The sequence below is a fragment of the Periplaneta americana genome, chromosome 3, assembly GCF_040183065.1.
Source record: "Periplaneta americana isolate PAMFEO1 chromosome 3, P.americana_PAMFEO1_priV1, whole genome shotgun sequence".
Lineage (NCBI taxonomy): Eukaryota > Metazoa > Arthropoda > Insecta > Blattodea > Blattidae > Periplaneta > Periplaneta americana.
In genome coordinates, this window is record NC_091119.1 from 104,870,755 (window position 1) to 104,888,282 (window position 17,528).

The following is a 17,528-nucleotide window of genomic DNA, read 5'->3' on the forward strand; positions in this document are numbered from 1 at the left end:
GTGCAAGATTAATCCAGTCTCTATCATCATATCCCAACTCCCTCAAATCCATTTTAATATTATCTTCCCATCTACGTCTCGGCCTCCCTAAAGGTCTTTTTCCCTCCGGTCTCCCAACTAACACTCTATATGCATTTCTGGATTCGCCCATACGTGCTACATGCCCTGCCCATCTCAAACGTCTGGATTTAATGTTCGTAACTAATATTTTTTTTTTTAAATAACTTCTTATTTTCTACTCTTTGTTAAGTTTTCAAGGTTAATTTGCTCTCAGAGTTTCGTGCCTACGACGAAACTCGAGGCGCGATCATGGCGCTACTTGTAGGCTACTTTCAATCCCATTCTAGGAAATGTGCGAATTCATTCATATTCGTCAAACACAATCATTTTAGAGAAAGAGTTACAATGAAAGATTCATTCAGATTGATTAATCTAACATATTCTATAGCCGATACGATAGTTAAGATTTGTAAATCTTGTTTCGTAGTATACGCTACGAATTACCTGTACGCTTAACCGCTTTCCTGAGTCTGTAGTAAAGTAAAATTCCTAATATTTTCAACATAAATATGATGTCGACAGGGTGCGAATTGACGGGGGATGGGGGGATTCCCCCCCCCCCGTTGGAAAGTTATCCCCCTCTCATCCTTGCCAGGGATAACTTCTATCCCCCCTCACAAAATATAATTTTATTGCTTTAATACAAGTGTACTTTATATAATAAAATAGGCTATAATTTATTTCCAAGAAACAGTCTGCCCAGGCATCCTGGGTTGCCGAAAAGACAGAATAACACACATATAAGAATAATAACGATTACAGTAAATAGATGAGTCAAATTAAATGTGAACTTAGAGCTTAAATTTGAGAAATAATAAATTTGTACAGCTGTCAAAAAAAAAAAAAAGTGGCCGCACTCGTGAACAGCGAATATTTTCAAAGTCCATTTCGGGACGGCGATGTTACACGATGCATGTGCTTGTACAAGCAGTTCCGGAACTATGAAAATGTTCCATATCTGCTCCTCGCAGACCAGCGGTAGAGTGCTTGTTTAATGATTCAAAGGTTCTGGGTTCGGGCCTTCTTCAAGTTCTCATTTTATTTTTTAATCGTTCTTTAGCGATGTAAATGATATTCAAATTATCATTTATATCCAGTTATCGTTCTTGATGGATATCACGTTATTTATATTTTGTTATCGTTCTTTAGAGATATGAATAAAATTCAAGTCATGATTTGTATTCTGTTATCGTTTTATAACGATATGAATAATAATTATTACTATTGTAGCTACAGTATCTCCAATGGGGATTAGCCCTATTTTACATATGTATGTTAGGGCTATAGTTTTATACACAAAAAAGATAAGCATAAAGAGAAATGGAAAAGAAAATTAAATTAGCTTACGCGATGTAAACAAAACATAAACAATCCGTAAATTAGGCATTGCGATTGCAAAACAAATATCAGTTCTCAATTTGAAACATACAAAAACATTAACACACATACGTAACACTTCTATAACACAAATATGTAGCTTTCCGTACCATACATCATAAATTAATACACAATAGTCACACAAACACAATCAAACTATAATTACGACATTGCGACGACATCAAGCATCCCATAACTTACTCACATACATAACAAATCAAGCATCCGTTGCAACACATACACTTCAACATAGTAACCACACTTTTAAAAGTTACAAATTTGGCTCCAAGAAGAATAAATAGGACACTGTTACTAATTACTATTCTTCTACAATTTCTTAAATACATCTGTAATAAATCTGTGAAATTCCGATATGAATAATATTCACGTTTTTTATATTGTTATCGTTCTTTAGCGATATAGATAATATTCAAGTTATCATTTATATTGTTTTCCTTCATTAGCATTATAAAATAATATTCAAGTTATTTATATTGTTATTGTTCTTTCGCGATATAAATAATCTGTATTTTATGTAGGTAATTATTATAACACAAATAAACATCTTTCTTTGTAAAATAGGTTATTTTATTTAGATAATTAAATACGTATTATATAATATCTTATATTAATTAAACAAACCGATATTTATCATTTATATTGTGTTATCGTTCTTTAGTGATGTTGTATAAATAATATTCAAGTTATTTATATTGTAATCGTTCTTTAGCGATATAAATAACATAAATTTAATATTAGATTTGGAAAAATCCAGTTGCATAATACTGCTATTAGTTTTTCTTTTTGTATTATTACATTATACTATCTTGAACCACAATAAAATGAAAAGGAGTAACGAGGAATTGAACCTGAGACGTTGACATCTAAATTCCGACGTTCGTCCGCTGAGCTACGAGGGCAAAAGTGTGGAAACATTTTCGGAAAAATTGGCCCAATCACACTCTAGGATTTTCTGATGATTCGTCGAAGCTAGTCCAGGATGCGGGGGGCAAAGGCTAATTGAGATTTCCCGATCTCTGATAGGGTCAAACATCCTGATAGAATTAATATTTAACCCTTGTCGTGACTTTCGGTGAAGTCCGGAGGGCCCAATTAGTCAAATCCACTCTCCTCATCTCCACGCTTGGGCCGCCTGGAATTTAATAAGATGCGAAAGAGATAGTGGTGTGCGGAAAGCAACCGGGATGTTACCGCATTTAGGCCTATCCTTCCCAAGAAAAACTGCAAACATTAACAAAGGAAGCTTTAAATAGAAGAAGAAGGATCTTCTGCGGACCTCTGGAAAAAGAACTAAGGAAGAGACTAGTGAAGTGCTTTGTGTGGAGTGTGGCATTGTATGGGGAAGGAACATGGACATTACGACGAAATGAAGAGAAACGAATTGAAGCATTTGAAATGTGGATATGGAGAAGAACGGTGCGTATGAAGTGGACAGATAGAATAAGAAATAAAATTGTGTTTGAAAAAGTGAGTGAAGAAAGAATGATGCTGAAACTAATTAGAAAGATAAAAAGCAACTGGTTGGGTCTCTGGTTGAAAAGAATAATAGACGACATTAGGATATGTGGATCATATGCGGAGACTAAGAGGAAGGCAGAAAATAAGAAAGATTGGAGATTGCTGGGTTTGCAATGAAAGACCTGCCCATGGACAGAAGACTTATGTATGTATGTTCAGAATGCCTGGAATATCGTGTCTAAAAACAGTCGCCATTTGCAAAGACTAGTCAATTCCTTGCCCACTCGACTGCAAGATGATCGAGATAAGAGGAAGATAGACTAAATATTGAATTGTGGCTTTTTGTTTTGTTTTTTGAACGCTTAATTGTTTGAATGTTTTAAGGCCGACGCCAGTAAATTTGTTTTGTTTATGCCACGAAAGATATTTTTATTGAGAATAAAATCTTTTTTCTTTCCATTTGCAGCCACAATATCATAATAATAAAGTCATGGCATAATATATTAATGAACCTGATGTTAATTACTAAAATAATCGTAAAAGAGAAAGGAGCCATTATGTATAGTTTGTCTCTCTCAAAAACAGAACAAAAAAAAACATAACAAGTATGTGGTTGTAGTCGAACGCAGGACCTCATGAATAAGAGGCCTGAACGCTACCATTATGCTATCGATAACACACAGAATACTTCAATTATAACTGTAGATATCAGGCAACGTGGTCCAACAACATGTAACATCGCCTGTCTCCGAATTGTAGCGAAGATACCCGAAGGGAACTTTGTTTCAGGAGAGCGGCCACTTATTCTTTTTACAGCTGTACATATATTTGTAACAATCACACACTAACGAATAGAAAAACAAAGAAAATAATATTGATGTATTATCATCACCGACAAGCTGACAACAATCGATAACTTAGGAATTACACAACTTATCTTAATATAATATAATTATTATTATTATTATTATGATCAAGATGCAAGACAAGCAACTCAATGGAACCAAGCGTTGAGCCGTATCGAATGATAATAATAATTTTATGTATGGTATTCTATATCTAGGATTCTATTACCCCTCCTCATCAGAAATCTTAATTCGCACCCTGAATGTAGATATATTCTGTCCCCGTCTGTCTTAAACATATATCGAGCAGAATAACGATTCTCCAATATGAATACAGTACACATAACGAATGGGGGTGCTTGTAAACTTTTGATGCCAGTTACTGAATTTCAATGTACTAAATTAATTCAAATAAATTATTGAATTTTGCTGCATGAAGAGCTAGCATAAATGTTACCGTGTTCCCTTATGTTAAAACACTTCTAGCCAATTACTTAGAGTCATTATATCCAGTAACACAGAGACAATATTGTCTTTTTCGTAAAAATACTTATGATCAATATACAGAAACAATTGAGGCGGTTCTTTCCAGAACTTTCCTTATCCAGTACAAGTTATTTTTCAGAAAACGCGAAAAACACATAGTTCCTATAATATTAAGTAAAACTTCTTGAAATTTTTACTAACAGTTCAAACCAAGATCAAGAAAAACACCACACATGGAAATATAAATATTATCAACAGAAGTCGAGTTATTAAACTTTTTATCTTGGATAAGACTGGTTTTGAAGCAACATAAGATAAAACAGGTCATGTTACTTTACATAACCTTAATGAAAAGGCACAAAGAGAAGAAAAATTAAGACTTCTTGCTTTTTTTTATCCCCATGAAATGTTAAATGTTATATTTTATTTAACGACGCTCGCAACTGCTGAGGTTATATCGGTGTGCCGGATTTTTTTCCCCGCAGGAGTTCTTTCACATGCCAATAAATCTACTGACATGAGCCTGTCGCATTTAAGCACACTTAAATGCCATCGTTCTGGCCCGGGATCGAACCCGCAACTTCAGGCGGACAAGACTAGCGCTATACCAACTGCGCCAACCAGGCCGACTATCCTCATGAACATTCCGGCTTCAAAATCACAATGTGTAAGTCATATTACTTTACATTATTTTATTATTTAGAATACATGAACAAAAATTAGCACGTTCTGGATTTTTAAATCTTATCAATATTGCACCTTACGAACCACAATTTATTTTGTTTGTTTCAGAATACTATGGAAAGAACATCAATTTGTAAAATAAACTAAGCTATGATAATACAGTAGGAAGCAACAGTCTCCAATTTCTCGAACCAAAGGATGTCTTTGGTAACATATAATCACACATTGGGTTTCTGACAAAAACTAAAACATGAAATAAAATTGTATGACAATGCCATAGGAACATTCTAAAAACACAAGTTTCAAACACACACAAAACCATGAATTATTGGAAAATTACAAGCATGCAAGTAGAATGGTTTATGTTGCTCAAATTATCTCCAACCGCCATACAACGGTTACACTTTTAATCTGAATTACACTCAGAAATTTGATTCTTCCCCTTACATCCTTCACGAAAAAAATTCCCCTTCAAGGATGTCTTCTGCAGCTGAACGATTGTGAACACGTTCTTATAAAACACAAGCTACTCATTCTTTTTTCTATTTACCTCAAAATTCTTTTCTAGCAAATTCTTTAAATCCTTCACTTTTGCGGGGTCTAGGACTACTTTTGGCAATTCTACAGGAGGCATGCATATGTCTTGCAGACTTTTTCCTGTTTTTCACCACCGATTTTCCTACATCGATGTCTGGAATACAGTGAGACTCTCCCTTAATTGTCACACTTTCCTGTTCAACTAACAAAGAATCGCTTAGTGGAGGAAAATTTGAAATGCCACAGTGCAGTTTTTCCAGCATATTCTTAGCAGCCAATTTCGAATTATCTACAGAGCAATCCCTCTCTAACTTAAAGACTTTAGCATGTTTGAGAAAAAAATCCTCTTATTCTGCTGGATTGCTTCCTCGTTTCCTTCTCCTAGTTCTTTTTACAGGAATCTGTATCGCTTTTCCGTCGTATTTTTTTAATAGGTTATTTTACGACGCTATATCAACATCTCACTTTGTCAGATTATTTAGCATCTGAATGAAATGAAGGTGATAATACTGGTGAAATGAGTCCGAGGTCCAGCACCGATAGTTACCCAGCATTTGCTCATATTGGGTTAAGGGAAAATTCCAGAAAAAACCTCAACCAGGTAACTTGCCCCGACCGGGATTCGAACCCGGGCTACCTGGTTTCGCAGCCAGACGCGCTGACCGTTACTCCACAGGTGTGGACTATAGCCTATTACTGATTCAATTAGTTACCTATTTACATCACACAAAAAGCCTTTCAAATAATAAATATTGCTGTGGTACACCGTAGAAATAGGCAGAGAACAGCCGACACAAACCGCGGGAAAAATATCACGCCACATCACGTGACGAAAAGTCTTCTCATTTATTGGTTGAGTCTATTAGGCGAGATATGATAAGTGCAATGATTAAGACAAGTTACGGAATAATACCACAGTTTTTCTTACAGATTTCTATGTGAAAAGGAAGTTTTTACATAATTGTTTACGGTAGAATTATTAGACGCCTAACAAAAAGATCCAGGGTACCCCTAATTCATTTAAAAAATTAGTAAGGCAAATTTTTGGAAAGAACCGCCTCAAGTATAGTTATACTTTATTATCTTTAGATATTGTCCATCAATTATAGCCTATCGAACGTGACGCCGTTCGGTCCAGAATACTTTCAATCTCTACATTTTACTAGATTCCTCAACATATTTAAGGCAATCATTATTTGTATTTGAGCCTAATCTTTAAAATAAATTTACTTTCTTTTAAACAAAACGTGAGACAAGAATTAGGGATCAACTCTTCTAGACAGAGTGAAAATTAAGATTTGTGATGAGTGGGGATAGAATCCTAGATAGAGAATACCATACATAAAATTATTATTATCCTCAGTCGATACGGCTCAACGCTTCGTCGCACTGAGTTGGTTGTCTTGCATCTTGATTATTTTAATAATTATATCCATGAGCAGGTTTAAGGTAAGATGTGTAATTCCTAAGTTATTGATTGTTGTCAGCTTGCCGGTAATGATAATAGATCAGTATTATTTTATTTGCTTAATTTATAGGTACTGTACTTTGTACATTTTGTGACGGGGGATAGAAGTTATCTCTGGCAAGGTTGTTAATATGAATTTATAAGAGGGGGATAACTTTCCAACAGAGGGGAAATACCCCCCATCTCCCCGTTAATTCGTACCCTGCTTCTAAGAATAAAGTTACAACTACCCCTGCGGTGGCTGAGTACAGAGTCAGATTTTAGCCTGTCACACAGACGGGTTCGAGTCCCGGACAGGCCTAGGATTTTTCAATGAAAAATCCACAGTGACACTTATAGCGGACAAGTTCGCAGTGTTTGTTTTTCTCGGGGTTCTCCCGTTTCCCCATATTAGCCACCTACATGATTCCGTCAACATTTCTCCATTTCGTCATCATTTCATAAAATTCACCGAACACCGGCTTGCGACGCATTGAGGGGGCTGGCCTAGGGACGAACGGAGTTGCCTGCTCGAAATCTATGTACGCAGCGAAGCTTAGTGTGATCAGCCGGTGTGGGTTTGGAAATAAGCCTGAGACAATGATAGCTTAGACCTTGAAAGATTGCAATGCTGGGTCGTAGTGCTCTCCTTTCGAAATTCCATTCCAACAACTGAGGGGTTTAGTGGAAAAGGGGCCGTGCCACATTCGTGTTGATTTTTAGTGTCTTCGATAATCCGACAGATCTTGCCATTTAGGACCTCTTTTATGAACTTCCAGTCTTGTGGCAATTGTCTACCGAACATGGTAAGCATTTTTAAATGCCTCTTCTTCACTTGAAGAAAGAGTGTGAGAATGTAATAAACGCTTCTCCTACAAAATTTATTTTTTTTGTGACATGGGCCCCTTTTCCACTGAGCCCCTCAACTACAGACAGAAGTAAGTTTAACGTCTCTGTGGCTCAAGTGCTAGAGCGCTTGATTTCCATCCAGGCAGTCCGGGTTTGATCCCCGGCCAGGTTGTGATGGGATTTGTGATGGACAAAGCAGATGGAATTTATAGATTTTATTAACGTTTATACAAATCGCGATTTTTCCAATTGGAAGTCATACATTAACAAACTTATGTTTTTCTGCATGGGACCATGAAACTTTTGACAGATATGTGTGCAGTCACACGAATTTAATGTTTTTTTTTTTTTTTTTTTTTAATTAGAAGAATTCGATGGTATTTGTAATTTTTATTCATGTTTATATGCCTCAAAATTCCGCAAAAATTAAATTTTTACAAACTTTTCTTTGGGTCGAAAATCGAAATCAATTATAGATAACAGTGTAGACACGCATATTAAACACTTTCTGAAAGAATTAACACAATCGGTTGGAATTTATAGATTTTATTGACGTTTATACAAATCGCGTTTTTAGCTCTTGAAACGAACGATTTTCCCAATGGAAATCATACACTAACAAACTTACGTTTTTCTGCATGGGACCATGAAACTTTTGACATAGCTTATGTGTGCAGACACATGAATTTAACTTTTTTTTAATTAGAAGTATCCGATGGTATTTGTAATTTTTATTCATGTTTATATGCCTTAAAATCCCGCAAAAACTAAATTTTTACAAACTTTTTCTTTGGGTCGGGATACTCCCGTTTCCCTCTATCATTCCACCAACACATACTGTTTCGTCCTTATTTCATTTATCATCTTTAATAGTAAAATGGGCTGGGATGAAATAGTACGAGTTTCCAATGTTGATATAGGAAGGGCTCCGGGACCCTACGCTTATCAGGCTGCTCGTATGTGGACGGAGCTGGCTGAGGTAGCATGGCCCACCTGTCAGTCGACGATAACAGGAAGTGCTTGGGGCTCCGGTTCCCTGGGGTTTATCAGGCTACTCGACCGCGAAACGGGACATGGATCTGTCAGGCAGAGGTTGAAGCATAACACCCGGGCCACCAGCCGTACTTGGACAATTATCGCATATAGGCATATAGGACGCACAATGGACGAAATCGTACATAAGTGTAGCAGATCCAGTCCTCGTAAAGCCAGCCATTCTGCCGAGGTAAACACGTGTTTATATATAAGTGAGTAAAACTACAAAAAAAAAAAAAATGCTTATGATTATAATATGCAAATACAAAAAATTGAAGTATAAAGGCCAAAATAATGGTAAATGTACAGCCGAAATACTTTTCAGTCTAAACCGTGACTAATGATTCTGATAGTGGTGGTAGTTATTTAGTGTTTTACGACGCTTTATCAACTGCTATGGTTATCTAGCGTCTGAGTGAAAATAAGGTGGTAATACCAGCGAAATGAGTCCAGGGTCCAACACCAAAAATTACCCAGCTTTTCCTCTTAACAGGTTGAGGGAAAACCCTCAACCAGGCAACTTGTCCCAATCAGAACTTTTTACCGACACCGGGGATCGAACCCGAAACCTCCAGAATGCGAGTCTCAAATGTTAGCGTCTAAACTACCTCGTCCGGTGTGGCGGTAGTGATGACCACAACCTAAATATGAAATGAATGAATGAATGAATGAATGAATGAATGAATGAATGAAATAGCCTTTGGATTTCCCGTGAAGGGCTATGGCCTCCTAAAAGGGGAGCTCTTTAGAGATCATGCGGTGAGCTAATCCGCATGACGGTAGATTCTGTTCTATATAAGTTTTGTTCGTCGTTTGTGTGTGTACACTTGCACTCTCACTCGATACTGGCAAACTGTAGCGATCTCCATTCTTCTCGGTTCTTGGCTGTTCTGGACCACAGGGGTCCAGCTAGGCTCTTGAAGAAGTCCGCCCATCTGGTCCCAGGTCTTCCTCGGTTTCGCCTCCCGATGCGTGGATCCCACGTGGTGGAAATATGCGCCCATCTGCAGCCTTGGAGTCTCGACACGTGGCCTCCCCATTTCCATTTCAGGCGTTCCCCTTGGTGTGCCATGTCTCTGGTGTTTGTCATCTGCTTTAGTCTGGTGTTGGAAATCTTGTCTCTGAGGGAGAGTCCTAGGATTTTCCTCTCCATTTTGCGCTGGCAGATCTGAATCTGCGTCTTCTGGTTCACGGTCAGTTTCCAGGTCTGACAGCCGTAAAGTAAGGTCACCTAAATATAGCCTACTGTAATTCCATACATCGCCGTGAATAGACTACTTCACGATCAACTGCAAATTAGTTCTAAAGTAATTCGTTGGAATTTTAAAAGGAAATGATCGAAGTATTAAGGCGCGGTAAGTATTGAAATTAGTCAATCGCTGTGATATTCTGGAGATGGTACGTGCTTCCCATCCAAGCGGCCTGTATTTCGATTCCCACGGTAGGCGAATATTTATCGCTATTCCATTCTCCCTATCGTTTTATCGTGATGACTGCACGGTCAGAGTGGCTCGAAATGTAGCATAGCCTAGTATTGTTTCAAAGATATACTCCTTTGCACCGCATTGGTTTTAAGTTAGTATGAAAGAAGGGAAAACATGGGAAAAAGAAAGAAAGAAAGAAAGAAAGAAAGAAAGAAAGACAGAAAAACATAGAAAGAAACGCAGACAGAAACAAAGAAAACAAGAAAGAACGGAAGAAAGAAAGACAATATTGAAATTATAAAAGCTTGTACCACATAGGCCTATTTTTATTCCTTTTAAGTAATAAATATCGAGCTTGCTTACTTGCTTAAAGAAACCGAAGGTTCATTGCCGCCTTCACATAAGTCCGCCATTGGTTCCTATCCTGAGCAGCATTAATCCAGTCCCTAAATCATATCCCACTTCCCTCAAATCTATCTTATTCTTATCCTCCCTCTACGTTTCGGTCTCCCCAAAGGGCCTTTTCCCCCTCAGGCCTCCCAACTAACACTCTATTGAATTTTTGGACTCGCCCATATGTGCTACAAGCCCTGCCCATCTCAAAATACCGAGCTTAAGAAGCAATTATTTGTGTCATCTTTACCACTAAATTGTCTGAAATTTTTACTTACAGAAATCTTTGAAAATATATTTAGAACATATAAAAACTTACAGAATTATTGAATTCCGAACAATGCAAAAAAAGAAATACCGGTAAACTTTATTTTGAATTTGAAAAAGCTTTAATTGAATATATAATTTTAACACACTTCTCACAACTTTTCATTTTTAACAATCCTACGAAATGACTTAATATTTTAATGTACTTACTAAAATTATTAATTTTTTATGATAGAGAAAATGTCAGAGCAATTATCATCGATCCCACCTTGTGCTTTGAAACTACAGTTGAACAACCTGTAGCAGTACATGAAGAAACGAAGACCACCAACGAGCCTACAATTGAATACTTTAGGAATTATCATCATATACAAGGACAGATTGAAGTATTTGGCCTATTGTTCGTAGCAAGGGGGACAATTCCAAAATCCTCAGTTGAATGTTTTAAGTATTTTGGAATTCCTTTAAAATTTTTGAAAATTATTGTTATAGACGTAATGAAATATTATGTTCAGATTTTACGTACCTGTACACCTAAATTTCTTTATATTTTATCTGACTACTAATACTTATTGAATAAACGTACTATCCCAAGGTAGCTTCCATTTGAAAATAATAATGATAGTAATAACACAAATGTTTATTTTTATTTGTTTAATATTTTTTATTTGGTTATTTAACGACGCTGTATCAACTACGAGGTTATTTAGCGTCGATGAGATTGATGATAGCGAGATGGTATTTGGCGAAATGAGGCCGAGAATTCGCCATAGATTACCTGGCATTCACCTTACGGTTGGGGAAAACCTCGGAAAAAGCCCAACCAGGTAATTAGCCCAAGCGGGAATCGAACCCGCGCCCGAGCGCAACTTCAGACCGGCAGACAAGCGTCTTAACCGACTGAGCCACACCGGTGGCCTTTTGTTTAGTATTCTGTGTCTTTTGGCAAACCTTACTGAAGGGCAGCTACCCTTATAGGATTTATATATAGCTAAACGTTCAATTTATCAAGAATCTTATTGAAGTAAGTGAATCCTGAAGATGTTTAAAAAATAAATAATTATGAACAAGCTTAGTGAAATCTTGTAATTTTGAACAAGCTAACCGAAGTATTGAAGTGCTACTAATGTAGAGAAATAGTACATTTGTGATTTACAGAAGTACTTCTCCTTCAAACGTTTTTGAAAACAATGAAAGCACACTTTAAATTTGAAATTAGCCCACATAAATCAATTTGTCAGCAAAGACACATTATATTTCCAAGACAAATGGAAAGTTATGTTGTTTTATCACACGAACAATGGTTTTACCTTACTCGTCGAGTCTCTTCGGCGGTGCACCGTTTCGAACTGCGAGGTGACGACAATGGCGCTCCAGTTTTGATAGATTGCCGCGGCTACGTCTAAGTGTTAGTGTAAACACACACCTGTTACGCGACATATTGCCGCATATTGCGTAACGAGGTTTCCTCCTACTGGTGTAATCACTGGATGGCGATACCGAGGTTCCACTATCGAATCCCGGGTAAGTCCGCGGATGTAGCTTATCTCTTCTTCAACTAGTTACCATACTAAAGAATGCAAGGCTTAAAGACGGAACAGATAGTACTTTATTTACCGCAATAAACAAAGCTACTTTATCATTATGCATATCCTCATTTTCCTCCTCTTTTCTTATCAGACGATAAATTTTCATTCATGAATATGCCATGCGAAAGCTTCAAAAGATCAACGGAAGTGGGAACAATAGAAATATGGCCGCTGTATATACGGATTACTTACAGTAGGCCTAGTCGTAATTTCTAATACATACTCATCTTAAAAGTAATTACACTGAGAACTTCTGTCATTTCTAGTGCAACAAAATTGTTGTAATAATAATAATAATAATAATAATAATAATAATAATAATAATAATAATTATTATTATTATTATTATTAGTATTATTATTATTATTTATTTATTTATTTATACTGGCAGAGTTAAGGCCACTGGGCATTCTCTTACACTCTACCAGGCCACAAAGTATACAAGCAGTGAAAATTTAACAAAAGTTCAAGAACAGAATACTAACTTATTACAAAAAAAATAATAGCATAACAAAATCGACACTAAACAACATGAAAATAATACCATAATAGAAAAAAGAAAGTAAAATACAGATGTAAAGATTGGAATATAATAAAAGCAATTCAGTTAGTACAAATAGTTAATAGGGAAAACCTAAGGAAGAATACAACAAATGGAATGTAATAAAATAATAATAGAAAAGAAGAAAAAAACGAATATTAAATAGAATCCACAATAAAAAGGTCTGATAATAAATTCATCTGGCGATCAAGAGACCAAAGAAGGGGATAGGAAGGAAAAGAAATATATTGCAAAACTATCGCAGGGAAAAGGGCTTATAATTGAAAGGAATCTGAACTGAAAAAGTGAAATTTTAGTTTATTTTTGAAACTAGATAATGTACGACAGTTTCTTACATGTTATGGTAGAGAGTTCCAGAAATGAGCTGCAGAGACGGTGAAAGATGAAGAGTAGAAGGATGTTCTGTGTTTAGGAATGGAGAGTGTGATATGGTGTTCTGAGCGAGTATCTATTTCGTGATATGAGGAAAAATGTTGAAAACGAGAAGCTAAGTAGCTAGGATTAGAGTTCTGAAGAATACTGAAGAGTAACGTGAGGTCTAGAAAGCTTTTTACGGAATCGACAAAAAGGATTGCATTGCAGCTCTGGTAGCTTCCTGTACTGAAGATAAGGTTACCAGATAAGAAATGAAAATCAAGACATTTTATTAAAAAAATGAAGGTTTTCCCCAAAAATACAGCTCATGCATTATGTCCAGACACTCCCTCACTTTTCTACAGAGCTGCGCACGAGATCGGATGAGTCTACTTACGAATTATAGGGGAATGGGTTACCTTTGCCTTGAACTCGGTAGACACACGCCCGACTTTCCCTTCTACTCCTACCCCCTGTACAGAAACATTCCCCTACTGCTCAGCGCGAGTGTATTGACAAAATGCATGAGCTCTAAGTAGGACTTAATATCGTGAAAACGTGATTTGTTAATTTTCAATATTGTATATAAGGTAAATTGTTAATATATTAATATAAAATACAAATGATACAAAACTGTTGATTGTTGGTGCTTCTCTGATGTTCCAGTTTGTATGACCAAATAACGTTTCTGTCACTCAGTACGTACTTCTGGAAATCCACACGATAAATCAAATTAAATTTTACAAACACAATTCTTCTCACAATTTCGGACATAAAGGGTTTCACTTTTTTGTTCACTGACAATTTATGCGAGAGAAAAACCGAAACATTTCTGAATTTATACAATGCATTACCGGACGCAGGACATGTCAAGCGAAATCCAAGGGTCTGGTAACCCTAACTAAAGAGAAATAATTATAAGAAACATTTGTGCCATTTCAATCATTGCATTCGAACCTTTGGTTGTTTTATCATTAGTTTCACGTTTTGAAACAAATTTTTAGTCTGCTATTTAATGACGCTGTACCAGCTACTAGGTTATTTGATGAAACTGATGATAGAGAGATGATATTTTGGCGAGACTACCTACGACAGAGTCATTGCCCAGACTGCGCATTAGGAGACTGGTCTACGTTAACCCGCGATGAGATGACATGATGATGGAGTTTTGTTGGGATGGCATAGGAGAACAGGAGCTTCCGGAGAAAACCCCCTGTGTTACGTAGACCACGGGCTTGTCCAACACAGGTTATAGGCTTAAATCGGAGATAGGGTGGAGATCGAATCCGGGGCCACAGGATCACAAGTCCAGCTCTCTAGCCACTAGATCGCTGTGGCGTCTAATTAAATCAATTTGAAATAACAATCCATGGCGCAACAGCCAAACAACCAAGGCTTGCTGGCTTCACGCCCACTTAACCGCATCATAAGTGAACGACTCCGACCAGTACGGAGGTAATATGTATATTTATCCTACCAGTCGCTGAGGCTGTTTTATAGATCGGATTACGTTACTCGTTGTAGCTAATAATTTTTTTTTTCGATCACGATGCTGGTTGTACGTAGATCTCATATACTAACTATTCACGAGAAATATTCTTCCTAAATGGAGGCTCGGACCATCGCGTATTCCGTTTCGCCAATTCGACGCATAACACCTTACACCACGCGGTTGCGCTGCGGGGCTTCAAGCTGCGAGTATCCATGCAGTGGCGATTCCTCCATGAAGGATATGAGGATGATCCTACAGTTTAATTTCGTGCCTCTGAGGATAGAAAACATTTTAATTACAGATTTTGATTTTCAATGCGTCCCGACGTAATAATTTCCTTTAAGCTTCCACTTTCTGTCGTGAGTTGTCGCCACTGCACAGCTCAGAAATAATTTCCGAGGAACCATCCAAATATCTTACAGAAAACGGTTTTTTCTAGCAGTGAAGTTAGTGGACAGGGGAGAGTGCGGAGAGAGGAGTATGGTTTGTGTTTAACCGCGTTTGAGGATATGACTGAGTATTCTAATACTACGACCCTTCTTTCTGGGTGATGGAGACCCTCTCAGAGACTACAATAAGAATTTTCAAGTACTCTTGTAGCCTTCTGAAATGCAGTTCAGTCGTCTTTTAAAAGAATAAAATAAGCGAAATAATAAATAATTTAAAACGATATAATATAAAAAATAAAATGAATAAAAAACAAAATTATATAAAGATAAATAAAATAAGCTATAATAGATACAAGAATTAATAGGACTTTCAGATGACAGGACAGCCGAAAGAATATCTGAAGTTGCATTTCATCATTTAGAATAATTTAACTGTAGCAAGAAATTAATTGTGCAAACGTACGACGAACCATCGGTAAATATCAGGCAGTACAATGGCTTAGGAGCCATCTTCTCAACTAAAAGGGGGAGGAGAATCGAACCTCACTACTAATAAATTACCACTTCCAGAATGGTAAGTCAAAGACTAACATAGGCCTACTTGCATTGATTTTGCATGTATTATTATTATTATTATTATTATTATTATTATTACTATTATTATTATGTTTCTGTCATGGTCATCAGTCGTCAATCTCATATCCTACATACAAAAAATATCACTGTGTCCATGCGATACAATTAAACACAGATCAACAAACGCACAACAGAGAGTATTTCAAAATTTTATAATTTATTGGTTGTGACATCACTCAATGAGCGCTGGACCTCAATTAAGTTAGGGGTTGAAGTCAAATTATCCTGCATGGCATTCTTAAGCCCAATATTCGGAAATAGATTTTTTCGGAAATAACTTCAAATTAATACAACAGTAAACTTTATTTGCTCCAAAAATGCTTTCCATGCATATCTGTGCATTTCCTTAGTTTTTCATTCTCTGACTACTGCCTCTTTGAAATTCTTGTCCAACCATATTAGTAAAGGTTGTCCCAATGTTCTAGTGCCACAGTCCAGGAAGGATTAATCGTTTACATGGATCATTGTCATCCATCTGTGTCTATGGTCCAGCCATCTCACTCCCCTAGCTTTGATTTCCTTATCGATATCAGGATCATTGAACACTGTTGATACAATTCATGGCTGTACTTTATTCTTCAACAAACATCAATCTTAACTGATCCGTAATATATCTTCCTCAGAATCTTTCTCAAAAATAAATAATTTATTTTATTCTTCTCGATGTTTCCAACTGCCCATGTTTCAGTTTAACAATACTTGTCTTATTAATAGACTTCGTTGAATTGCCACACGCAGCATGCTATCAGGTTGCCGATGTACGGTAGTATAGAGGAGGTGGGCGGCCGCCCGGTCTCGTAGTATAAGCAGTTCATGTTAAGAGTTGTGACCGGTCCAAATAATAGAGCAGCTACAGCTAATGTATACCTAAGTAAGCACTTGTTTTTGCATTACTGTGGTTGGAATAGTCAAAGCTTAACATATTTTGTTCAGTGCAGACAAGAATTCAATCAAACATACTACAATGAGAGTGTTGCTGTTACAAATAATTGCCCCTGGAATACCCTTATCTCCGCAGCCAGTCTTGACCCGTTGGGGAACGTGGTTGGATGCTGTTAATTATTATGCACAACATTACGGCAAAATAATGGAGGTAATTGGATAGCACAGACAGTTCCGCTGTTGCTGCTGTAAAATCATTGGCTTCTGAACAGCTATTGGAAGATATTCTGTTCATTGATTCTAATTTTAAAATCGTGTCCAAAAGCATCATCCTGTTAGAATCGCCTAAACTACAACTCTCAGAAGCCCTTAATATAGTGGATAAAGTATCACAAACCGTTATCCAAAATAACAATTCACTAATTTCAGAAAAAATGAAATGTAAGTTGAGAAACATTATTGCTAAAAATTGTGCCTATTCACAACTTCGTATTATAAATGATGTACTATCGGGTCACGACAAGACATCTGAAGTAGTGACTTTCCGTTCTTCAAATATGTACATATTACATCGTGTGATGTTGAACGTACATTTTTCCCAAAATAAAAACTGTTTAAGTGACCGTCGGAAGAGGTTACTTTGCAGTCGCTGAAAATGTACGTAACTCTTCACTGCAATGCACATATTCAAGGATGATGTGAGTATCTTACATTAAATTTTAAGAATTAATATATCTCACT

The 17,528-nt window shown here is 36.7% G+C and overlaps 1 protein-coding gene across 3 annotated transcripts in view; it reads right to left on the reverse strand.

Moving 5' to 3' along the window:
- Positions 1 to 17,528, reverse strand: part of LOC138696355 (sodium/hydrogen exchanger 9B2-like) — a 92,365-nt gene that overhangs the window by 66,993 nt on the left and 7,844 nt on the right. Inside the window, exon 1 of one of the 3 annotated variants that reach the window (XM_069821179.1) lies at positions 12,194 to 12,272. The exons of the other annotated variants lie outside the window; for them this stretch is intronic. The gene's annotated coding sequence lies outside the window, so the exon portion shown is untranslated. Of the gene's footprint in view, positions 1 to 12,193; positions 12,273 to 17,528 lie in introns of those variants that run through there. 3 annotated transcript variants of the gene reach the window in all.